The 26,456-nt window shown below is 44.2% G+C and overlaps 1 pseudogene; it reads left to right on the top strand.

Annotated features, from left to right (window-relative positions):
- The first annotated feature begins 2,621 nt into the window (after window positions 1-2,621).
- LOC109488888 lies at window positions 2,622-7,571 on the top strand (annotated as a pseudogene).
- The last annotated feature ends 18,885 nt before the right edge of the window (window positions 7,572-26,456 follow it).

Raw genomic sequence — 26,456 nt, 5'->3', positions numbered from 1 at the left:
CACTCTGGAGTGACCATCTTTTCTTTTGAATTTGTTTTGTTGCATTCTTTATTTGACAATGTGATATATGCTCTGGGTACCACATTCAAAGTTAAAAAATCTCTACAGTTGAAATATGTCTTCTTCCCATACAGACTCCCAGACAACCCGTTCCCTCTCTGGAGGTTACCCTAGAGAAAATATATCCTTTCCTATGTATTCTATGCATAATGTGATATTCTTTTTTTTCCTCCTCCTACCCTCCCTTCCTTCCTTTCAACAATGTTAGCACGCTGTATACACTCTTCTGCACTTTTATTTTTTAATATATCTCAGAGATAGTGTTCTGTATTTTTACATTTAGAGCCACCTTGTTATTTTTTACAGCAGCTGCATGCTGTTCTGTGTATGAAAACTGAATTAATGAGTTCCCTAGTGATGAACACTTGAGTTGTTGTCAGTCCTTTGTTATTATAAACAAAGCTTCATGAGTATCTTTGTACATGTCTTTGCATGCGTGTCCAAATACAGGGTGGATTAATGAGTGGAATTGCTGGGGTGAAGATTCACTAAGGCTTAACTGCCATCCACAAATGCTCTCCATTTACACGACTTATCATCTCAATGGCGATGCATGATGGAGCCTGTTTACCCACATCCTTGCTAGTCCCCTTTTTTGAAAGGTGTTTCTTTGGTTGACCTGAGATGACGTATCTTAATAGTGTTGGTTTGGTTTGCTCTTAATAAGAGTAACTTTGACAATCATTTCCTGTGTTTAAGCCATTTTAATTTCCCGACCTTTGCCCATTTGTCCAAAGGAACTGTTTGAGCATTAAGGAATTTAATCCTTTACCCGGTAATGTACTGAAACAGTATTTTTAAGTCTGTCATTGATCTTTCGACTTTCTGGGGGTCTCTCTTCTATGAAACACGTTTTAATGTGGTGGAATTTCTTTACACTTTTGCCCTTTTGTGTTTTGTTTCATACTCACAACTTCCAGACCCTGTGATTTAAAAAATCCTCTCAAGAATTCCTGTAGAAATTTTGTAATTTCTATCTTTAAAATATTTCAATCTTTGGTGTGTATGGAATTCATCTGGGAGTGCAAGGAGCAAGGAAAGAGGACCAGGCCTCAGAGATGTTGTCTTCACTGGCGCCGTCAGCGATGTCGAGCGCCTACAGTATGCCGGGCCAAGTGCACAGCGCTGGGGGGGGAATTGGGTGGCGCAAACTGGAGCTAAACCAGAGTCCCATGGTCCCAAAGCAAGTGCATGCCATCAAAGGAGCTTTTGCTCAAAATATCTATAGGGCAGAGGAAAAGTGATTCTGCATTTCCAGGTCTGGCTGAGAGAATTTTGGGAACCCAGAAAAAGAGACAGCAAAATTAAAAGCCCAGCCATGGGGCCCAGCCCGTGAGAGTTGCAGCTACTCTGTCTCTCTGTGTTCCCATTTCCCTCCCCTTCGTGACCACCTGGCCAGGCCTCCTACCCCTCTCTCTTGCCCTCGCTCTGGCTCTTCTCTGTCTGGAGGCCCGAGGACTGGTTATGGGCTCGCTCTAGGCCCTTCGGCCCCACCTGTGCCTTCTGTCATTTCCTCACTGCCTTTCTCAGCCCGATGGCCAGAGGGGACAAACCCACCAGCCTCTGCGGGCGGACTGTCCCACGGCTGCCCCTTTCTACTCAGCTCGGAATGAGTCTGGAGATTTGCCCTCCCGCAGCATCGGAGGTGTTTCAGAGAGTCGCTTGTGGGCAATTTTTCTTAGGTTGACGATCAGCTTTTCCTTCTCGGTCATTGTTCCATTGATGTTCAAGCCCTGCAGGGAGTGGCGGATGGCGGGGTCGTCACTCAGCCGCTGGTACTACTGGAAGTTTCTGTAGCACAGGTGGAGCTCTTGTCTCTCCGCTGGAGGCAGATCCTTCCGGAATTCTTTCTGGAAGTAATACGCCACCTCATCGGCACCTCATCGTACTGGCCGGTGATGGCATAGAGGCAGGCGCGGTCTGAGCAGGCGCGGGGAGGGCTCATATTCAGCTCGACAGCTCTCTTGAAGGGACCCACCGCGTGTCTCGTCATCTCCTGCAGCTCATCTTCATCCCCCTTCGTGGTGCACCTCCTTGACCTCTGTATTTGCCGGATTTTTGCTCTGTAGCAGCGTCTGATCTGCAGATGTTGATAGACGTTGTTCGGTACCGATTCTAAAACCCTTTTTAAGTAATTCGATAACCGTGTCGAGAGTACCTTTATTTCGGTAATATTTGGCCGCGCTGCACAGTACGTCTGTTGGGCACGGTGTTTTCTTCAAGTTCTCTTCGACTAGCTTATCTCCTTCGGCTTGTTTCTGGGCCTTCCAGACAGTCAGAGCCAGGAGAATGTGAATATACTGGTTGTCAGGGTTCAGTTGGATGCCCGCCTCAGAAGGCGAACGGTGCTCTCCGGTGGTGCTTTGTCACCCAGACGGTAGAGTGTGATGGCCGGTCCCAGGGAGGATTCTGGACTGGTGGGTTTCTTTTGCAAAGCCTTCTCAAAACACTCCTTAGCCTGTTCATAATACTTTTCTCCCCATTTTAGAAGTGCCCATCCCTTTTCACAGTCCATCTCAGGACATTCGATTCTATAGGAGCTTGCAAACTTTCTTGCAAAGATGTCCTACCTTGTCAAGGTAAACCTGCGCTTCTGGATGCCTGCCCATGTGGTAACAGACCCAGGCGTAGTTTCCCCAGGTGACCAGACTTCAGACTTTGCCTTGGCAGGCCTGTCCATGCAGGTTAAACTCTTCTGCTTGCCGTAAGCATTCCAGAGTCACCTTGTCCTGGCCTCGGAGGTGTTCAACATAGGCGAACAGGTTGTACATGATTGCTGTGAATTCTTTGTTTAGAAATTGCACCTGGTCCCACACTCTGTTCTCCAAGTCATCTAAGGATCTTTCTTCATCATACAAATTCCAGGTATAATTGCATTTCAATTGTAGTAAGATGTTTTCCAGGGAGTGTTTGGTGATTTCACTGTAGGGGAAGAAAAGCAGACATTTGGGGATGTGAGTGAGCAGATGGACCAAACAAGAGGTTTAGGGCATGGCCACTTGACCACTTCTGAGAAGAAGGCCCAAACAGTGCTGGCACTCTGATCCAGAATTGTGACTATTTCTAATCTACCCAGTCTTTGGAGTTTTGAAATAGCTCCCCGAATGGATGGAGATGATGGGATGGCCCAGAAAGAAGGGGGAGTGGAGGAAATTTATTACCCAGGGACACCGCAATTCCACTTTTGCCTCCAGGACCTCTGCAGGTCCAACAGCAAAGCAAGGAAATTTCTCTGTGAAATTTGGTGAATGGTGCCATCATACTATTTAGTGAGGTTGGTTTTTTTGTTTCGTCTCTCAAGCACAGAAGCCAGGGTGTGAGCCTGGACTTGTGATTCACCCGAATATTTAAGGAAACTCAGAGGAAATGCTGGGCTTAAGACACCAAGAGATGAGGGGGAAATGGTTTGGGCCTGGGTGTGAATAGCTATCCCTGGGGGGTCCTTTCCTAGGGTTGGAGTGTGCACAGAGTGTTAGTTTATTCAGGTTGGCCCAAACAGGCTTGTGGTCCATCTGATGTTGGGCCAACAAGTGTAGCCCCGTCTGTCACCATCTCTTCCTTTGCTGAGCTGGCTCTTTGGGCAGATTCACAAACTAGAACAACTCGAATACTCTGCACTCTCTACCTGGCGCCGGGATGGATGCTGTGGTCCCCCACCCTTCTGACGGGCTCAGTGGTCACAAAGACAGTCGTCAGGTTCCTGACAGAGACAGAGAGACATCTAGAGCAGATGAGAAACAGGACACAAAGAGCCCACATGCAAATGCTAGTCACAAAACTCAAAGGACAAACTAGGAAACAGAAATTAAAAGACTATATTGGGGAGCTTGGGCGGCACAGCGGTTAAGCGTCTGCCTTCGGCTCAGGGCGTGATCCCAGCGTTGTGGGATCGAGCCCCACATCAGGCTCTTCCGCTATGAGCCTGCTTCTTCCTCTCCCACTCCCCTGCTTGTGTTCCCTCTCTCGCTGGCTGTCTCTATCTCTGTCAAATAAATACAATCTTAAAAAAAAAAAGAAATTAAAAGACTATAAGCATGACAAGAGGTATCCCGTTTAATACCTAAGTGGCTCTTTAAGTATTTGCATTTCAGAAGATACTAATAGGAGCAGGTAGTTCAAAATTTACCAACACACATATGAAAAAAATGGTCACTAATCAAAGAAAAGCAAATTAAATCAACAGTATTTCAATGCCATTTAAAACTTCAGTTACAGAAAAAGATTTTTTAAAAAAATCACAGCTGGGCACTTCTACTTACCCATGAGGGTTTGGATATTTAGACATAGCACATTTTGGCATAGAACTCGCAGGGAATTGTGGCAAAACATACAAGGAGCTCTTGACATAAAAATTTGAATGTTAAGACTGTATAGAAAACCAGACATTCAGTCAAAGGTTGTGATGGCCTATGGTTGTGTCACCTCGGCTAGGCTGTCATGCCCAGTTACCCGATCAAACATGAACCTAAATGTTGCTGTGAAGGTATTTGGTAGATGTGATTAAAGTCCACAATCATTTAATTTTAAGTAAGAAAGATTATTTTATGTAACCTGGGTGGGCCTTGTTTAATCAGTCGAAAGGCTTAGAGCTAGTGCTGAGGTTCCCTGATGAAGAAATACTGCCAGTGGACAGCCACTGGCACCCATGCCCTGGAGTCCCCGTCACCTTCCCTGATGGTTTGCCCTGTGGGGCTGGACTTGACTAGCCAGCCCTCATCCTCACATAGGCCAGTTCTTTCTTCAGGTCTCTTTCTGTGTCTCTCCTGCTGCCTCTGCTTCTCTGGCCACACCCTGACTGCCACACAAGTTTGTGAACAAGGGATGTTCATCGCAGGATTAGTTACAACTGCTTAAAACTTTAAACTAGGTGATGGTGGGAAAAGGAAATATTTAAAGGTATCATGAGAAGACCCATCGAACACGTGAGACTGTTTTAGGCCCCTCCTCAAATCCTACTAAGGGACATGGTTTATGAAGGCTTCTAACCATAAGGGAAAGAGAACACAAAGACGGCAGAATCTTGGAACCCTGACACAGCTGGACAAGTGGGGATTGGTTTCACCAAACATGGGAACGTGGGAAAGCTAACTCTGCCAGCAGGGGGGGTCCCCTGGATAATGCAGAATTTCCCAAAGCCTGAGAGGTTAGCAGCACAAGGTGCTGCAGAAGTGTGTGTGCGTGTGTGTGCGTGTGTGTGTCGGGGTGTGTGCGTGTGAGTCGGGGTGTGTGTGTGTGCGTGTGTGTGTGCATGTGTTTGTGTGCGTGCACGTGTGTGTACGCGTGTGCGTGTGTCTGTGTGTGCGTGTGTGCGCGTGCGTGTGCGTGTCGGTGTGTGCGTGTGTGTTGGGGTGTGTGTGTCAGTGTGTGTGTGTGCGTGTGTGTGTGTCGTGTGTGCATGTGTTTGTGTGCGTGTGTGTGCATGTGTGTGTGCGTGTGTCGGTGTGTGTGCGTGTGTGTGTGTCGGGGTGTGTGTGTGTGTGTGTCGGGGTGTGTGTGTGTCAGGGTGTGCGTAGGGGTGAACTGAGGTCCCTGGGCTCTCCAGCAATGGAAAACCACCAGAGGCCACACAGGAAGCTCCAGGCACGTCCTTTATTGGGGCTCATGCCAGATCACAAGGCAAACAGCACAAAGGAAAGGGTCCTTCACGCTGGCTCCCGGAACGAAGGCTAGGGGAAGATTTTAAAGAGACTGAGGTGGGAAAGGAGTGATGTCTAAGCATATAGGCGAGGGAGGGAGACAGGAAGTTGCATGCGCAGGTGCCATGGACCCAACCTGCACCGCATGTCTCATTAGCACGTTGGAGCTCCGCCCTTGGGCGTGATTTCTAGTATAAAGAGGGAGAAAGTCTGTCAAAGGTCAGCGCTGGGGTCCACCTTGCAGGAGACTGGCTTGGTTCTGTCTTCGCCAGTCTTCATAGTGGAGCCCCCCCCGCCTTTGGTAAGCCTCCCGCCCCCGTGTTCCTGCAAGGTGTGCTGCTCGGGGACTTGGTTTCAGCTGTCAGGGAACACTGGGGTTCCAGTCAGGATGGAGGGGACCGGAGTCCAGTCCCAGCTCTGTCTCAACGGGAAGGCTGATGAAAAGTTAGCTTAAGAAGAAGCTGTACCCCTAGACTCTGCCTCTGGTCCTTGCAACGCCCACCCCTCAACGTAGCAGAGGTTGTAGGTGTCTTCTGTACAGAGGGTAAAACAGAGGGTCCTGGACAATGGTTATAGGCACAGCTGGACACTCGGGTACTATACGGCAAACAAGTGAGTTAAATAATTGTTTGCATGTGGAATTTTGAGACCACATCTTCCTGAGTCATATGCGGCAGCCTGGCTTATTTCTTCCGGGCAAGGGTTGAGTAGCCTGTTATGGAGGAAGTCGAGGAAGTCCAGGACACCGACATCAGGGGGTCCTCATCAGATGGAGCAGTGAGGTCACCGTAAAAGGAAGCCCCTCGCAGGTGCTCCAGGCTCCCCGTTGGCTTTTTAGCATTGCTCTCTCAATCATGAACGGGTGTCAGAGGACCCTGATGTTTTAGGAAAGGCCTCTCACCTGCAGGACAGTGGCCCAAACAAACATGTGCTAAAAGTGTCCTGAAGGGAGCAGAATACTTAAAACAACAAGAATAAGAACAAATAAAGGGCCATTGATAAATTGAGATACGGGAGAAAACGCTGCCTTCATGGAATAAAAGCAAATGCTTTGAAAAAAACCCCAAACATTTAAAGAACATGGAAGAAGTCTTAGAAATTAAAACAATTAAATTAAGAGAAAAACTCAGAAGATTAAGATTGAAAGGAAAAGCGGTAAAAAACAAATCTTTTAAATAGTAAAACAACCAGATAAAAAGACACAGTTATGATATATAACACAGGAAAATTATAGGGACAGTCTTGGGGGACCGACATCTGAATAATTTGAGTTCTAGAGGGGACAAGGGAAATGAAAGGAAGAAAGAACATTTTAGAAGAATGCAATAAAATTTCCCTGAACGGAAAGTTGTAAGTTTCCACATGGTAAAAATAAACTTTAGCCCCTTTGGTCGGACATCTTAGTGAGGCTGCAGGGGGAGCAGTGGCTCCCTGAGCTTTGCGATGAGCTGCCCAAGGACGAGAAGAAGAAAGATGCCGGGAAGTTGGCCAGGAAAGACAAAGATCCAGGGCACAGATGTGGGGGCAAGGCCAGAAACAAGTGGCCCAAAGGCAAAGGGAACAAGCTCAATAACCCAGTGTTGCTTGGCAAAGCAACATATGACAGGTCTGTGCACAAGTTCCCAACTGTAAGCGTGGACCCTGGGGTCGTCTCTGAGACTCAGGGCTCTCTGGCTAGGATGGCCCTTCGGGAGCTGCTTAGTCCGACTCACTAAACTGGTCTCAAAGCACAGAGCTCAAGTCACTGACGCCAGAAACACCGAGGGTGGAGGGGTCCCAGGTGCTGGTGAAGATGCTTGAACACATCCTACCGAATGCACATTTTGAAGAATAAAACTTTATTAAATAAAACAACAGCAACAACAACAACCCTTTACCAAGCACTTGATGGTAAGCTTTTAGAACACTGGTGACGGAGAGAATTGTACAGTTCTGGGGGGCAAAGGCTGTATACAACACAGCAAGAGTGCAAACACTGTTGAACATGTCGACAAGGCTGTGAAAAGCTAGAAGACAATGGAGAAATGCCTTCCAAAAACTGTAGGAAAGTAATTTTAAATTTAGAATTCTAAGCATAGCCACATAATCATTTAAATGTGAGGAAGCATGAAGACCCTTTCACACACGTAAGTAACAAATTTACGTGTCAGACACTTGCTCAGGAGGCTGAGAGGAGAGGCCCCCCTCAAAATTAGAAGTAAACCCAGGTAGTAAATAACGAAATGGGATTTAGGAATCACAGGACTCAGTGCAAGAGAAGGTCTTACATAAGATGCCGGAGAGAAGGACATCCTCCATGCTTCCCGACCCACCTGGAGAGCAGCCAGTGTGGACAGGAGTAGGTCAAAGGTCCTGTGAGTGATCGCTGGGGAGATGTGACAATGGCAGCTCGCCTCAGGTTTTAAAATACGGAAAGGCAGTTTGTTCCATTAGAATAGAGCTCAGGGCTGAGATGGTGATAAATACTTAGAAACCTGAGAAAAAGAAACAAAGAACAAAACCACTTTTGTTTGTTTGTTTCCTTTAACTTCAGAAAAAATGAAACAAAATAGGGGAAAAGAAAGGTCATTGTAGAACAAGACAGGGCTCAGCTGTGAAAAGGGTTTGTGTGGTTGTAATAATCCAAATACTGAATATTGATCCAACCAAAGTCACAGAGAGATGTTGGGAGGAGAGTATGTAGGAGAGGAGGGGTGTGTGTGTGTGTGTGTGTGTGTGTGTGTGTGTGTGTGTTGGGGAGGGGGTTCAATGGTGGAAAACAAATCGATAATGGCTAAAATTTAAAAATCAAGAACTTCCAATATAAGCATATTATTTAAATATATGGCTATAAATAGCACAATAGTCACTAAAAGAATGACTGGTTCCTCTGGGGAATGAGAAACATGGTGGGGGGTGGGGGCTGCTGTTTCTCAGACCTTGTAGATCATGTTGACTATTTAAATGGTATGACTGCATAAGTTTGATTATAAAGTAAGGAATCGGGAAGGAAGGAGGGAAGGAAGGAGGAATGGAAGGGGGGAAGGAGGAAAGAACAAAGGGAAAGAAGGAAGGAAGAAGTCATAATGCATCCATATTTTGCAGCATTATCAAAGCCCTCGATACTTATGATATTGAAAAATTGTACTGATAACAAAATATAATGTTAAGTAAAAAGATAAGATGAAACTGTATGGAATCTATACCCTTAACTTTGAAAGATTTCCCCCAAAATCTATTTAATAAAATATCTATATCTATACCAAATGTTGAAATAGTTTATTTCTGGTTGGTTATATAAGAGACGATTGAATTTTTCCCCTTAGACTAGCTGGCATTTTCCCCAAGTTCTTTAGTGTGCTCATAGTATCTTTATCCTGAAAAAAGTCTTTCATGATTCTAGTTGTTTTTTGTTTGTTTGTTTTTTAAAGATCACCGAGGATTAAAAACAAAACAGAAAAAGAAAGTGTGGGTACCGGGACTGATGGAGCCCAATTTCCCTGCAGGCTCTGGGGAACCTCAGAGATGTGAATTCTGGTTTAGTGCTCCACTGCATTTCTTTGGGAAAGAATTAGTTAAATCCAGTCCATCCTTTTATAGGGCATCCAATGCTGAGCTTATAAAGAGTACGCTGCCCTTAAAAATTATAATTAAAGAACCCCAAGCTCCTGACTCTTCCTTTCAAATGAAAAACAGAAAAACAAAAGCTTGTAAGAATATTTCTGCCGGGTTGGCATCCTTAACTGATCAAAATTTGCCTGCAACAGAATGAAATAAATTTGCCCCTTCCCCTTCCCCCAATGCCTCCTGTTCCTTTTCTTCCCTGCTCCAGCCTCTGGCCACTTCCTGGCTAGGATTTCTAAAAGCTTGCACTGGGGAGAGCCTGTGTGCATCTGAAAAGTGCTGCAAAATTTAAAATGCCAGCAACAATTATGATCTAGACTTAAGGTGTATTAAATACTTAGGCCGATGCTGAAACCTAGCACCTAAGAAAAATTTGTATTGAGATTTTTCAAAGACGCTAGACACAATTTCAAGAGATCAATGCAAGAAAAAACCTTTTACCTCATGATCCTAGGCTGAGTGCTGCCCAGTGGTCCTGCAGTGTTCTGGCAAACGCTGACTTGCTGCTCAGAAATCTTCCTGAGCTGGAAACCACCTCGGACCCCTGGCCAACCTAGTAGTCTTCAAGCCCACGTGATTGATTAACTAAACCTTTCTTCCCATATCCATACATCACGCATCTTGATAGAAAGAGCAGAGCACTTCTGCACCTCACCAGACTCTCCTGCACCACCTGCTGGGCACCAAGGAACCAGATCGGGGCACAGCTTCTGAGCACCAAGGTAACATCCACAGCAAGTGCTGCGGACGAATCTCCGAGGACGAGAACCACAGCGCTGCTGACGAGGGGTGCCTTTGTCTGTACTTGCACGTGTGAGTGGAAATGTCTCCTGGCAAGAGCAACTGACTTTCAGCTATGCTGGTCTCCTGCTGGGGGAAAAGGAGACCCGACCAAGGAGAGCTTTGCTCTTTCTGATTGGGAACTCAGCTGGGACAAAATGTTTTGGAGGAAGCATACGTGAGGACGTTCAAGGTGGAGGAAAATTTACTGGAGGGAGGACCCGACATGTAGCAGTCAGAGAACTAGAAATCCAAGTGACCTCTGCACCCGTGTGGCTTGAGGAAACCGTGGCTGCGGTCAGACCACTAGCTGATACTGATGGCGAAGCTTTGCTCAGGGCTCCATAGGACTCATCTGATTTACTCCATTTGACCCCCTTGGGAGAGATGGGCATTTATCAGAGGAGGAAGAGAAGACTCAGCCTGCTTATGGAACATGCCCAGGGAGGCAAGTCCGGGTCTGCTGACTCAAGGACCCCACTTGTTTAATTGTGGGGCATATGGGCATGGAGTCTCTTGATCTAAAGATCTGAACTACATGGTTCATTTATACACTGCTGGCAGGAATGTGAGTTGGTGCAGCCATTATGGAAAACAGTATGAAGCTTCCTCAAAAAATTAAAAATCGGGGGTGCCTGGGTGGCTCTTCTATCATCTATCTATCTATCATCTATCTATCTATCTATCTATCTATCTATCTATCTATCTATCTAATTATCTATCTATCTGATTATCTATCTATCATCTATCTACTCATCTGTCTTTCCCTGTCAGTCTGTCTGAGAATCTTTTGCTCAGACTCAAGGTAATTCTTTCAGTTGGTTACTGGCTATCTTCATCTGGAATAATCAAAAGTTAGGAGCTAGCAAACTACAGCCTGTGAGGGCCAAATCCATTCCTCTGCCTATTTTTGTATAGCCCTCAAGTTAAGAATGCTTTAAAAAAATTCTTTTAGGGGCTCCTGGGTGGCTCAGTTGTTAAGCATGTGCCTTCAGCTCAGATCATGATCCCAGGGTCCTGGGATCGAGCCCCACCTCGGGCTCCCTGCTCAGCAGGAAGCCTGCTTCTCCCTCTCCCACTCCCCCTGCTTGTGTTCCCTCTCTCGCTGTGTCTCTCTGTCAAATAAATAAATAAAATCTTTAAAAAAATTTTTTAGAGTTGTAAACACACACACACACACACACACACTCAGAAAAACATGTGACAGAGACCACCATATGTGGCCTGCCAAGGCTAGAAAATCTACTCTCTGTCCCCCTGCAGAGAAAAAGTTGCTGACCCCTATCATAAGTGAATTTAGTAAGTCTAAAATGGAATTTATCTTTCTCTACAAAACTCCTCTTCTTTTAGTCCCTATAGTCATGAAAGGCCCCATAATTTACCCCATTATGCTGCCTCATGGATTAGTAAAGACCTGGGGGAATGTTTTATATTTACTGCCTCCCATGTCCAGATTTGCGTAGGGGAGAGTTGCCACCATTAGAACATGCCTTTCTCAATGGGATGTCTTCTTCCATCTTCTCCATCCTCATCAGTGAGCCCCAAGGCAGCTGGCGCTCCTGGTACATAGGACACGGCCTTGTCTTCAGAGTTTACTTCATGTGGCTGAAAGCTGCTATTTTGGAGATGTACCAACTGTTTCCTTGTAGGAGTTCACTCCTTTCTTAATTCTCTCTGGAAGTAGCCTCTTGCTTTTCCACACTCCTCTGTCTCCATGTACGTGTGAGCCAGATGGCGGCGGGCAGCAGACAGTCCCATTGGACTCAGTAGCTGCCTTTAGAGAATTTAAACCACTGTGGAAAACAACAGGGAGTTTCCTTAAAAAGATAAAAATAAAACTACCATGTGATCCAACAATTCCACTTCCAGGTATATATCTGAAGGAAAGGAAGCTACTACATTGAAGAGAGATTTACACCCATTGTTCACTGAAGCATTATCTATGGTAGCCGAGATATGGAAGCAATCTGGGTCCATCGATGGATGAATAAGAAAAAATGTGGTGTATATAGATGTGTATATGTGTATGTGTATATATATATATAAATGGAATATTATTCAGCCACGAAAAAGGAAATGTTGCCGTTTGTGGCAACATGGATGGGCCTTGAGGGCATTATGCTAAGTGAACTAAGAGAAAGACATACTGTATGACCTCACTTAGATGTGAACTCTAAAAATACCCCAAACTCATAGAATAAGATCAAATTTGTGGTTGGCAGAGAGGCAGGGGTCTTGGGGAGTTGGGTGAAGGTGGTCATACGTACGAGCTTCCGGTTATAAGATAAATGCGCACTGGGGATGTAATGTACCACATGACCACAGTCACCAACGCAGCCTGGTACATTTGAAAGTTGCTAAGAGAGTAGATCCTTAAAGTTCTCATCACAAGGGAAAAATTTTTTTTTGTAACAAAAACTTTTGTGAGGTGATGGATGTTAACTAAACATTGTGATAACCATTTCACAAGATATAGGAGTGTCAAGTCATTATATGCTATATCCCTTAGACAGTGTTGTCAATTATATCTCAATAAAAACGGAAGAAAGAAATAACAATAAAGGTACCTTATTGAAAAAAAATCGATAGCACACCTTAGAGCCTGTACAACTTATTCATTCCCATATGCTTTTGCGTTTTGAATGTGTTTGGCTTTTTCCCCAACGTAGTTTCAGATCTGGAGAACCAGGTAGGCTGTTTTTGGTCAGAATCCATAAATCTTTTATAAGTAATTCAGAGCTTTTTCCAGATTTCCTGTTCTGTGTCAAGCTTTGCCCACACTATAAAGTATGGAGTTTGCATCAAGGCCTCTATTAATGACCTCTCTACTTTTTCTTCATGCTTCTTCTGAAGTTTCAAGGCCAAATAATTTAAGGCATTGTTGGTTAAGATTCAGCTCAAAGACCTTTCTCAGGAAATGGAGGGATTTCTCTGTTGGTTGCCTCTATCATTCCTTGGGTTTGGGTAGAATTTCTGGTCTCCAACCCGGGGTCATGGCAGGACCTTGGTTTTTTTCCAGTGCATTTGGAAATCTGAAATCCTTCCTGAAGATGGGAGCCTCCTTCATGCTCTTTCTGCCCTGGATTCCACCACCTGCCACTCAGAGAGAAAGTTAATTCTGGTTGCTTTTCCAGAACTGTCCTCCAACCTCATGGCTGCCCGGAGCCTCCCTGTACCCCACATCCATCCTCTTCTAAGGAATAGTCCCTTTCGACTATTCACTGGAGATTAAACTCTTGCTGAGCTAAGCAGAAGGGAGGAAAGTGGGGTATATCACAGAAGGGAGAAGGTGGGTTTCTGTTCATCCCTAAAGCCTGGGGTCTCAGATGAGCAGATCGCACCAAACAGAATCTTGTGACCGGTGAGCTTTGAACAATTCTCATCTCCCTTTTTTTTTTTTTTAAAGATTTTATTTATTTATGTGACAGAGAGACAGCCAGCGAGAGAGGGAACACAGCAGGGGGAGTGGGAGAGGGAGAAGCAGACTCCCAGTGGAGGAGCCTGGTGTGGGGCTCGATCCCACAACGCCGGGATCACGCCCTGAGCCGAAGGCAGACGCTTAACGACTGCGCTACCCAGGCGCCCCTCATCTCCCTTTTTTCTTAAACTGTTCTGCTTCTAGTAATGCAGCCGAAAGTGGCAGCTATTTTTCTGGGGCATATCATCTTGGTACCAACTGATCTTTCACACAAGCCACGTTCTCAAGTGTATTTTATATGAGCTTCTGTAAAGCATTTGTTGACAAAAATCTCTCTCATTCTGTTTCCATTATGTATTCTTTTAGGATATATTTTATTTTTTATAATATACTTTTAATTTATTTAGAGCATATTTGTATATTCTCTTAAATGATATTATATATGAAATTTAAAATTAGGATTATTTTATATTATAGAACATAAATATGTATGCGTAAATACACTATTATTATAGCAATATTTAAATATAGCGTAAACATAATGCAATAAAACTGTATCAATATAGTGCGCAGTACTTATATTATCATAGTACACTTTCTACATAATATGTAAAAGTAATATATTCTATCACATAATATATCATGTTCTATTCTATATCTATATAATTTGTGTATGTGTAGCAGTAATATATATTCTATGTGCTTCTATTATTACTTTTTTTTAAAAGATTTTATTTATTTATTTGACAGAGAGAGAGACAGCCAGCGAGAGAGGGAACACAAGCAGGGGGAACGGGAGAGGAAGAAGGCAGGCTTATAGAGGAGGAGCCTGATGTGGGGCTCGATCCCATAACGCCGGGATCACGCCCTCAGCCGAAGGCAGACGCTTAACCGCTGTGCCACCCAGGCGCCCCAATTATTACTTTTTTTAACCTAAACTTGACTTTATATTTTTCACAATTCAATTATATTTTGTGAGACTTCTTGCTTTTTCAAAGCACAAAAGCCTATTTGGAGCTGTCTTTATAATTGTATTTTTTGGGCTTAATATTCCAAACTAACATAATTGTCTAGTCCTCTAGCTCTGAAGTAAAATAGGGCAACACTCTAGCTGTGAGTCCTTGGGAAAGTAACTCAATTTGTTTCTGCCTCTGATTTTTGTCATATTCATTTTTATCAGGATTAAATGAAATAAACCAAGGATGGCACGCTGTTAAGTGTGAATTACATTTTACTATTGATGGCCATTCTGTGGGCCTCCTCCCCACCTGTCTGATACAGGGCAGCGGAGAGAAATTGATCCCTTACGTCTTGTTTGTAGACCTTCTGGACACAGTGACAAATCCCGGGTCAGTCCAGCGTGGCCTCTCTTGCCTGTCAGAAGTTTAATACAANACAGATAAAGGACTGGTATCCAAGATCTACAAAGAACTTCTCAAACTCAATACACGAGAAACAAATAAACAAATCATAAAATGGGCAGAAGATATGAACAGACACTTTTCCAATGAAGACATACAAATGGCTAACAGACACATGAAAAAATGTTCAAAATCATTAGCCATCAGGGAAATTCAAATCAAAACCACACTGAGATACCACCTTACGCCAGTTAGAATGGCAAAGATAGACAAGGCAAGAAACAACAATTGTTGGAGAGGATGTGGAGAAAGGGGATCCCTCCTACATTGTTGGTGGGAATGCAAGTTGGCACAGCCACTCTGGAAAACAGTGTGGCGGTCCCTTACNTACAAAGTTAAAAATTGAGCTACCCTATGACCCAGCCATCGCACTACTTGGTGTTTACCCCAAAGATACAGACGTCGTGAAGAGAAGGGCCATTTGCACCCCAATGTTCATAGCAGCATTGTCCACAATAGCTAAATCATGGAAGGAGCCGAGATGCCCTTCAACAGATGACTGGATTAAGAAGTTGTGGTCCATATATACAATGGAATATTACTCAGCTATCAGAAAGAACGATTTCTCAACATTTGCTGCAACATGGATGGCACTGGAGGAGATAATGCTAAGTGAAATAAGTCAAGCAGAGAAAGACAATTATCATATGATTTCTCTCACCTGTGGAACATAAGAACTAGGATGATCGGTAGGGGAAGAAAGGGATAAAGAAAGGGGGGGTAATCAGAAGGGGGAATGAAGCATGAGAGACTATGGACTCTGAGAAACAAACTGAGGACTTCAGAGGGGAGGGGGGTGGGGGAATGGGATAGACTGGTGATGGGTGGTGGAGGGCACGTATTGCATGGTGCACTGGGTGTTATACGCAACCAATGGAGCATCGAAATTTACATCGGAATCCGGGATGTACTGTATGGTGACTAACATAATATAATAAAAAATCATTAAAAAAAAAGTTTTATACAAGGAGAGCACAAGTTTCGTCCCCTCTTCTTTCTCTTCCAGCCTAGATAGGACAGCGTGGGAACTGAGAAAATAAAACCAGCCTCGTTATACTGCCCGGGAAAGAAACTCCAGAAATTACCTCGGTAAGAATCACTCTTTCTCCTGCTGTCACCCTCTTGCTGGTCTCCCTGCGACTCTTGGCCCTGAGTCAAGAGATTCACGCAAAGACTTATTCCGAGCGAGGAGAGGGGGACTGAAGGAAAGAGGCAAGATTGGATGACAGGTCCTTGAAACATCAGTGTGCTATGTCCTGCCCCCACGTGTGTGCAGCACTCTGTTAAAGTGAGCATTGTAACTCAGCTGAGTGAGCCTGGAACCCTTAAAAACAAAACAAAGCAACAAGTTGGGGGGTGGGGAGCATGCTCCCATACGGAGAGTGGGAAGGGGCTGTTGTTTGTGTAAAAACAACCATAGAGTAAAAGAGGTTCAAACTTTCCCTGGATGAAAGAAGGCACCGCTGCTCCCACCCCAGTCCCAGCCCTAAATCTAATCCCGGGCAGCAGAGAGTGTTCTGAATGATTTCCGCCATTTACAAATAATCACCAATAATTGATCAACAATGGTTCCCTCTGTTGTGTCTGTACTTTTCTCAACAGCTGAGGGTAAATTCAGGAAAACTGAACTCGGAATACATATTCTGTCTGTTCGTCTGTCCATCCATCCATCCATCCATTTCTATTCATTCACTAACTCAGTCAATATTTATGGAATTGCAACCATGTGTGGAAGACTGTTCTATCCTTCTAATATTTGAATATAATACAAATCAAAGCAAAGACAGCTAACATTTATTGATCCTTAGCCATGTGCTAGGAATTATTTTAGTTGTTCTGCATATACCATTGTGTTTTCTCTCTGAAACAGCTTTGTCATACATACTGTGATTATCCCCTTTGTAGAGATCAGGAAAGGGAATGAAAGGGATTAGATACTTCGTACAAGACCGCATACTAGCAAGTGGTGGAGCTTTGCTTCAGCCCTGGTGGTAGGCTCTGGAACCAGAAGGAGGAAGAGAGGAGGTGAGTGAGGACCTATGGAATAAAATTTAAGGAGGCACTTGGTCTCAGGGGGTATAAAGGCTGCCCCTGCACTTGCATGACCTTGAGCGTGTTTCCTTAAGCGATGTGCCCTAGCAGCCCCACTCCCGTCACCCTGCCTTGTCTGAGCCCATCCAGCACCTTCGTTGTCAAAAACTGCCCTTTACAGATTAGCATTCTCTCCACACTTACGCTCTGGGATAGAAAGGTCACACTCTGACCTGAGCTGGCAGTGCAGTCCCACAAACCCTCTAGTCCGGCGTTGAAGATAACATAGAAACGAACGAAATCATAACAGAACCTTCAGACCTTGCAGTTAGAGGTTTGTTTTTTTAATTTTTTATTTAAATTCAATTTAATGAACATATACTGTATTATTAGTTAGTGATTCATCAGTTGCATATAACACCCAGTGCTCCTCACATCACGTGCCCTCCTTAATGCCCATCATCCAGGTACCCCATGCCCCCCACCTCCCCTTCAGCGACCCTCAGTTTGTTCCCTAGAGTTTAGAGTCTCTTACGGTTTGTCTCCCTCCTTGTTTTCATCTTATTTTACATTTCCTTCCCTTCCCGTATGTTCACCTGGGGAACCGCATGAGTGAAATCATAAGGTATCTGTCTTTCTCTGACTGACTTATTTTGCTTAGCATGATACCCTCTAGTTCCATTTGTCTTTCTAACAGACAGAAAGCAGAACACCAGTGTACTTTAAAAAATCCATTCATTTTGGGACACCTGGGTGGCTCAGTGTGTTAAGCGTCTGCCCTCGGCTCAGGTCATGATCTCAGGGTCCTGGGAACCAGCTGCTTCAGGCTCCCTGCTCAGTGGGGAGCCTGCTTCTCCCTCTCCCTCTGCCTGCCACTCCCCACCACTCATACTCTCTCTCAAATAAATAAAAATAAAGAAAAAAAATCCATTCATTTCAACCTTAGTCTGTCTTGACCACACATAAAATGTCAAAGATTTCCCTTCACAAGCCTTCTACAACTTTCTTTTGCATTCAGATTTTGTCCCAAGCTATTTCTTTCCAAACAACCAATCTCATTTAGGATAAAATTACTTTCTTTTACCTTCAACAAAAATGTATTCTCATTCCTTATGCCTTTCTTACACCTATAGAGTTGCTTCCCTAATTCCCATCAGTCTTAATTACATTTAGCAGAATTTTAACTCTTAGAAACCCTAGTCTCCAGTGAAAACTAAGTAGTAACCAGTTGTGAATTGTCACACCAGAATTCTTTAGATGGCAGATTTATGAATCAGCTAAGCACAAAGCATGTTTTCCCACAGACCCAAACATCCTTAGTTTCTTTGCAATAAGTCAAAAGCATAAATCTACATCTAATAACCATTGCTTTAGCACTTTATCATATTTGGAAAAGACTAGATAACAAATGAATTCAGTCCAATCTATCATCCAAGCAAAACTTTAAAGGTTCAGGTTACCAAAGACCTTGAGAGCTATCTTAACAATTACCCATGAAACCTTTGGGACGGACAAAATTAACCATCATCTTAAGTCATCTTTTTGCTGACAAATTGCAACAGAGATCACACGCGCTTTTTCGACTTTTAGCAAACCTTGGTAGAATAAGAGTTTCATGTTCAGTGCTGGTAACTCTAAAGACATGTCCATTTTAATTAAACCAACAAACTTAGTTTCGATACTGAATTATGTTCCACCTGGGTCCACTTACAAGTCAAACAATTTGTTCCCCATTGTCAATTCTTATCTGGGACACTGGTGGGGAAATCTAAAGTGGGGGGTGTATGCAGGCTGCACTCAGGTTGGTGCAGAAACAGGAGAAGGAGGAGGGGAGGCAAAAGAGGCAGAGTGCTGCTGGTTCTGAACCTTGTAGGCTCGGACAGATAAACAGGGGCCATGTTTTTTCCTGCCAATGTGGAAAGTGCGGTCTATGCCTGGCCAGAGAAGACAGGGAACTTCCCTGAAGCCATAGTTGGCTCCAGTTACAGCCATTAACCTGGGAAAAGAGGGAGAAGCCCCCACATCTATTAGGAGGAGGAACGGTGAGAGAGAGTCACAGTCCCCTTAGGGATATGGCCTGTGTTTCTTCCAGCAACCTGGATTCTAGGAGGAGGAGGCCTATTTAGATAAGTATCACCCTATATGTCAGAAGGGAGTTTACTAGCCTGGTTACTGACCAAACACATTTGGCAAGAGGTCTTTGGCTCTGGGTCCTGGTCTAGAGCCCCGAAGGCCTGGACCTCGGGTACCTTCACCATTTGCCCTGTTTCCTGCAGGAGCGATCTAACAGATAGACCCTAATGCGGCCATGCAGTGTTACAGGGGCTCAGTTCTTTCCCAAATTTTGCGATCTGAATTGTCTCCAGTGGGTTCCAAGAGGCCAAAAGGCATTCCAAGAGCGTGTTCTTGGGAACTGAAGAGAAAGTCCCTTACCAAAATCTCCCCCACTCCCGGGTGGGTCCCACGCAGAATATGTCAGAGATTCCAGGTGTCAAAAGCCACCAGAGGCATCCTTCAAATGAGAAATCGCTACTGACCACCATTGTGCCTCAGCATAAAAGCCCCAGGGAGGGATGCTAGTGTCCCCCTGCTTCCCCACTGCATCCTAAGGCTACAGATACTGGTGCCTGGCGTATGGTTCGAAATACCGAGCCGTGCTGTCCCATGCCCAGAAGGCTACGTTATCGCCCTACTGTGAAGGTTGTGCTGCAAAGAACCCGCTGTTTTTAACCCAAGGAAAACACTAGAAAAGTTTTATAAGGGGAAATTTCCCAATTTTGTAGCTTAAGTGGTTAGTAGAGGACATTGACAGAAAACAGTGAGGATTAAAATCCATCATGGTCTGAGTGACATTCCACCACATGTGGTCCTTACAGCCAGCTTCCCTAGGAAACCGTCCCGGTTGGGTTTTAATTCCTTCGGATACTGGTTTCGGCTGGCTCCCAGTGGAGGTCATGTGGTCAGGAGCAGCTAGACCAGAGATGTGAAGGGGATCACATTAGATCAATCAGGAGGAAACCTCACAGGGGAGTCTTAAGATTGGCAACTGTCCTGTGACTTAGGTGGCGGTCCCGTGCCCAACAGACAACTTCGTAGAAGGACAAGGATAAAGAGAGGGCATCAAGTTTCTGGATGTTACTACCATTCCAGCCAGGGTACTAACTGCCAGCCAAACATATACATCATGTCATATATAATATAATATCGTATATATATGTGGGAAGAAAAGTCAAAAGAAAAAAAATTTAATTTCCTTACTGCCTACAGCCCACTGACAAGTCCTTGAAACAGGCAGAGGGACCTCCTCTAGGGACACAGCTGCCTCCATGTTGACACTTTGCTGAGGGTCATAACATCCCGTGATGGAAACCGAAACTACACCCCAAGCAATAACGACTGCCCAGAGGAAGCTCTCCCGTGGCCCAGAGCACCCTGACCCGTGTGAGCTCAAACCCGGACTCACGCCTGCGCCGATGGACCGTGGAGTGACCCACAGGCACCTCTCCCTCATTACAACACCAAAATCTCCCCCCAAGGAGGAGCCCAAGCCTATTTACAGAACACGTGAGTGTGCACATGCCTTAGGGCACCTGCTCAGCCTCATCCCTGCCCCTACATCCGAGGACCAGGCTCCTCTGTCCCAGTCCTCATCCTACCCCTAAATAAGAGGAATACACCACCCTTGCCCGGGGGCCCCAGCTGTGGAGGTTATTCCCCGTGATTTCCTTAATTTGCTAAATAAAGTTTTCTTTGTGTGACAACCCGGCTGCTGTAGTTTCTATCTGACTCACCAAGCAGCGAGCTCACGTTAGTTCGGTTACACTTGTTTTGACTTAGATATGAAATTAACATCTCTTCACAAAAATATCCCTTCCCACAATACATCAAATGCCCCGTTGTCATCCAGCTTCTCCTCACCTCTGAATCCCTTTTGTCAGAGGACACCCAGTCCCCACACCCCATCTCTCTCCTTCCTCTACCCAGGGACAAGCTGTTCTTCCAAAACATCTGTATTTCTGTGTCTCTATTTCTCAAAAAAAAAGAAAGAAAGAAAAGAGAGAGAAAAGAAAATGAATATGAAAAAAGCCCCTCCCCCAAAGAGGAATTCTGATGCCAATGCTCTTATTTAATTAAAAAAAAGACAGTTCAACTAATCCCACACTAAAATGCTAAAGGAATCTCAGGGTTCTGAGATTGTGGGTAGTTTTTGTTTTTTTTTTAAATTTATGGGTTTCAGTATTTTATCAGCTTTCAGTATATTCTTTTTCAAATAAGAAACACAAAAGAAAAATGGTCGGTGTTTTTGTCCAAAGCACTCACTTCTGAAGAGGGTGTAGAAAGGCCTCTGGGGGGGGGCAGGTAGACCCATCACTGCAGACCAGCTTCTGAGGGGCTGGTTACTAGGCCAAGCAAGTCCCCTAGTGGGGAAGCCTGTGATCTCCCTCCACTCCTCTAGGGTCTGTGAAAATTGCCTTTGTAGAAAAAGCTCCTTGACATGGGTCTTGTCAATAACTTTTTGGGTTTGAGACCCAAAACACGAGCAATGAAAGCAAAAAACAGCAAGTGGGGTTACATCAAACCAAGAAGCTTTTACACAGCAAAAAAACCAATCAACAAGAGGCAACCTATGGAAGGGGAGAAAATATTTGCAAACCATATATCTGAACAGGGGTTAATATCCAAAATATATAAAGAACTCATACAACTTAATAGCAACAAATTTAAAAAATTGCGAAAAATGGGCAAGGGACTTGAATAGACGTTGTTCAACATCACTCACCACTAAGGAAATGCAAATCAAAACCACAATGAGCTCTTACTTGACACCTGTTAAAATTGCTGTTGTAGAGGAAGAAAGGAGAGAAAAGACGCTGGTGAGGACGTGCAGGAAAGGGAACGCTGGTGCGCTGTTGCTGAGAATATACACTGGTACCACCACTACGGAAAACAGTATGGGGCTCCTCAAAACACGACAAGGAGAACTGCTTGGGGTGCCTGGCTGGCTCAGTCGGTAGAGCGTGCCACTCTTGATCTCGGGGTCGTGAGTTTGAGCCCCACGTTGGTGGTAGAGATTACTTAAAATCACACAAACAAACTGCCCTATGATCGAGCAATCCCACTTGTGAGTATGTATCTGAAGGAGATGAATGTACTGTTTCAAAGCAGTGCCTGTACCCTCATGTTCTTTGCAACATTATTCACAACAGTCAAGGCATGGAAACAACCTAAGTGTCTGCTTGATGGATGAGCAGATAAACAAAATGTGAATATATATATAAGTGATATTCCTTAGCCATAAGAAAGAAGGAAATTCTGTGACTTGTGACGCCATGGATGGACCTTGAGGGCATTGCACTAAGTGAAATGCGCTAGAGAAAGACAAATACTGTCTGACCTCGCTTTTATGTGAAATCTATAAACATCCAACGTAGAACCAAAGAGCCAGGGACTAAGGGGTGTGGGAAATGGGGAGACGCGGTTGGAGAGCACAGACTTTCGGTTATGGGACAAATAAGCCCCAGGGGTCGACTGTACAGCATGTGGCTATAGCTAATACTGGATCACATCCCTGAAATTTTCTATGAGAGTAGAACTTCAATGTCCTCACCACCACACCAGTGAAATGGTAATTATGTGAGGGGAAGGATGTGTTAACTAACCTTATTGTAGCAACTATTTCCCAAATATATTCGTCTATCAAGTCATCACACTGTGCTCCTGAAACTTCTACAACGTTCTGTGTCAATTATGTCTCAGGGGAGCTGGAAAGAAAGTACGCTGTCCTTGCAAAGGTCGCCAGCAGGGGACCCCTCGCTCCTCCTACCCTGCTTGCCCTGCTCCCAGGAAAGGGGGAGGCCGGGTGCAGGAGCGGGACAGCCACGAGGGGGAGCCCAGTTCCTAACAGTCTGCTTTGACCCAGTGGACTCATTAACTTCTTGAGTTGTAATGAGTGTGTAACCAACTAATCCACGTGTCTGCCGGACGCGCTGTAAACCCATGAACAGAGGGTCGCAGAGCTTTTGCAGGGAAGAAGGCTAGGCTGTGTATTGGCATGGCATCACCCGGGAGAATGGGGGGCTGATGTGCAAAGCCCAAAACCCTACGATGGCTGACAAGGGATGGTTTTTAAAGGCAACAGTGAGAGGTAGGCTCAGGCAGGCCTGGCATTGAACAATGAGTTAATAACATATCAGATACTGCAGTAAATCATCCTGTGATTCCTGTCCATAGTCATTTATTCCCTGGAAGTATTTTAAGTAATTTCAGTGTTACATTAAGGATTGTCTATTTTTAAAAAATATTATTTAAGGATCTTATTTATTTGAGAGAGAGCAGGGGTGGAGGCAGCAGAGGGAGAGGGAGAAGCAGACACGCCCCTCCCCAGCAGGGAGCCCGACAGGGGCTCAATCCCAGGCTTGTTTTAAAAGACCAGTGGAGAGGAGTTAAGATGGCGGAGGAGTAGGGGACCCCTTTTTCGGCCAGTCCCCTGAGTCGAGCTGGATAGGTACCAGAGCAGCCTGAACATCCACGGAATCAGCCTGAGACGCAGGAAGACACATCTGGATCTCTACAAATGAACATCTCCAGGGCAGAGTACTGAGGTATGAAGCGGGGAGTAGTGAATTCCCACACAGATATTGGAAGATAAACAAAAGGGGGAGGGAGCCACCACATTCAGGCCCTGGGTAGCGGTAGCCACCTGCACGGGGGAGTGGGGGGACTCGCAGATTGGCACCTGCGAGAGAACTGACTGGGACCTCAGCCACAGAACTAATGGATATGGATATAACCAAATTATCAGAAATGGAATTCAGAGTAACAATGGTCAAGATGATGTGTAGACTTGAAAAAAGTATTAATGAAAATGTTAATGAGAATATAGAATCTTTAAGGGTGGAAATGAGAGTGAATCTGGCAGAAATTAAAAATTCTATGAACCAAATACAGTCAAAACTAGAGGCTCTGATGGCCAAGGTGAATGAGGCAGAAGAATGTATCGGCGGATTGGAGGATGGGTTAGTAAAGAGAAAGCTAAAATAGAATCTGGGCTCAAAAAAATCCAATCTCAAGAATGTAGGTTACGGGAGATTACTGACTCAAATGAAACGTTCCAATGTCAGAATCATCGGCATCCCCGAGGGGGTGGAGAAAAACAGAGGTCTAGAAGAGATATTTGAACAAATTATAGCTGAAAACTTCCCTAATCTAGCAAAGGAAACAAGCATTCGTGTCCAAGAGGCAGAGAGGACCCCTCCCCAGCTCAACCACGACAAACCTATGCCATGTCATGTCATAGTGCAATTTGCGAATATTAGATCCAAGGATACAGTATTAAAAGCGGCCAGGGCAAAGAAATTTCTCACGTACCAAGGCAAAGGTATCAGAATTACGTCAGACCTGTCTACACAGACCTGGAATGAGAGAAAGGGTTGGGGGGGCATTTTTAAAGCTCTTTCAGAGAAAAACATGCAGCCAAGGATCCTTTATCCAGCAAGGCTGTCATTCAGAATTGATGGAGAAATAAAGACCTTCCAGAATCGCCAGTCATTGACCAATTTCGTAATCACGAAACCAGCCCTACAGGAAATATTAAGGGGGGTTCTATAAAAGTAAAAAGGCCCCAAGAGTGATACAGAACAGAAAGTCACAATCTATAAAAACAAAGACTTTACTGGCAACATGGCATCATCAAAAGCATATCTCTCAATAATCAGTCTCAATGTAAATGGCCTAAATGCTCCCATAAAACGCCACAGAGTTGCAGATTGAATAAAAAGACATGACCCATCCATTTGCTGTCTACAAGAGATTCATTTTGAACCTAAAGTTACAGTCAGACTGAAAATAAAGGGATGGAATACCATCTTTCACAGCAATGGACCTCAAAAGAAAGCTGGGGTAGCAATTCTCCGATCAGACAGATTGGATTTTAAACTAAAGTCTATAGTTAGTAACACAGAAGGGCACTATATTATTCTTAAAGGGTGTATACAACAAGTGGATATGACAATTATAAATATATATGCCCCCAACAGGGGAGCAGCAAGATACACAAGCCAACTTTTAACCAGAATAAAGAGACATATAGATAAAAATATGTTAATAGTAGGGGACCTCAACACTCCACTCTCAGCAATAGACAGAGCACTGGAGCAGAAAACCAACATAGAAACAAGAGCTTTGAATGCCATACTCGACGAGTTGGGTCTCATAGATATATATAGAACACTACACCCCAGAACCAAAGAATACTCATTCTATTCTAATGCCCATGGCACATTCTCAAGAATAAACCATGTTCTGGGTCACAAAACAGGTCTCAGCCAATACCAAAAGACGGAAATTATTCCCTGCATATTCTCAGACCATAATGCTCTGAAATTGGAACTCAACCACAAGGAAAAATTTGGAAGAAGCTCAGACACTTGGAGACTAAGAACCATCCTGCTCAGGAATGATTCAATAAACCAGGAAATCAAAAATCAATTTAAACAATTTATGGAGACCAATGAGAATAAAAACACAATGGTCCAAAACCTATGGGATACAACAAAGGCAGTCCTAAGGGGGAAATACATAGCCATCCAAGCCTCACTCAAAAGAATAGAAAAATCTGAAATTCAGTGTTTATATTCTCACCTCAAGAAGCTGGAACAGCAACAGAGGGACAGGCCTAATCCACGCACGAGAAAGCAGTTGACCAAGATTAGAGCAGAAATCAATGAATTAGAAACCAAGAGTACAGTAGAGCATATCAACAGAACTAGAAGCTGGTTCTTTGAAGAGTAAATAAAATTGACAAACCACTGGCAAGACTTATCCAAAAGAATAGAGAAAGGACCCAAATTAATAAAATTATGAATGAAACAGGAGAGGTCACAACCAACACCAATGAAATTGGAAGGATTATTAGAAACTTTTATCAACAGCTTTATGCCAATAAATTAAGCAATCTGGAAGAGATGGAGGCCTTCCTGGAAACCTATAAACTACCAAGACTGAAACAGGAAGAAATTGATTTTTTAAAAAGGCCAATTAATTGTGAAGAGATTGAGTCAGTGTTAAACAACCTTCCAAAAAACAAAACTCCAGGCCCGGATGGTTTTCCTGGGGAATTCTGCCAAACATTCAAAGAAGAAATAATACCTGTTCTTCTAAAGCTATTTCAAAAAATAGAAACAGAAGGAAAGNTAGAAACAGAAGGAAAGCTACCAAACTCATTCTATGAGGCCAATATTACCTTGATCCCCAAACCAGGCAAAGACCCCATCAAAAAGGAGAATTAGAGACTGTCCATGAATATGGACACCAAAATCCTCAACAAGATCCTGACTAATAGAATCCAACAGTACATGAAAAGGAATATCCATCATGACCAAATGGGATTCATCCCTGGGATGCAAGGGTGGTTCAACATTCACAAATCTATCAGTGTCATAGATTTTATACAGAAGGAAAAAGCCAAAAATCATATGATTCTCTCAATAGATGCAGAAAAAGCATTTG

Source organism: Ailuropoda melanoleuca, chromosome 6 (assembly GCF_002007445.2).
Source record: "Ailuropoda melanoleuca isolate Jingjing chromosome 6, ASM200744v2, whole genome shotgun sequence".
Lineage (NCBI taxonomy): Eukaryota > Metazoa > Chordata > Mammalia > Carnivora > Ursidae > Ailuropoda > Ailuropoda melanoleuca.
This window is presented reverse-complemented; position numbering and strand designations above follow the sequence as displayed.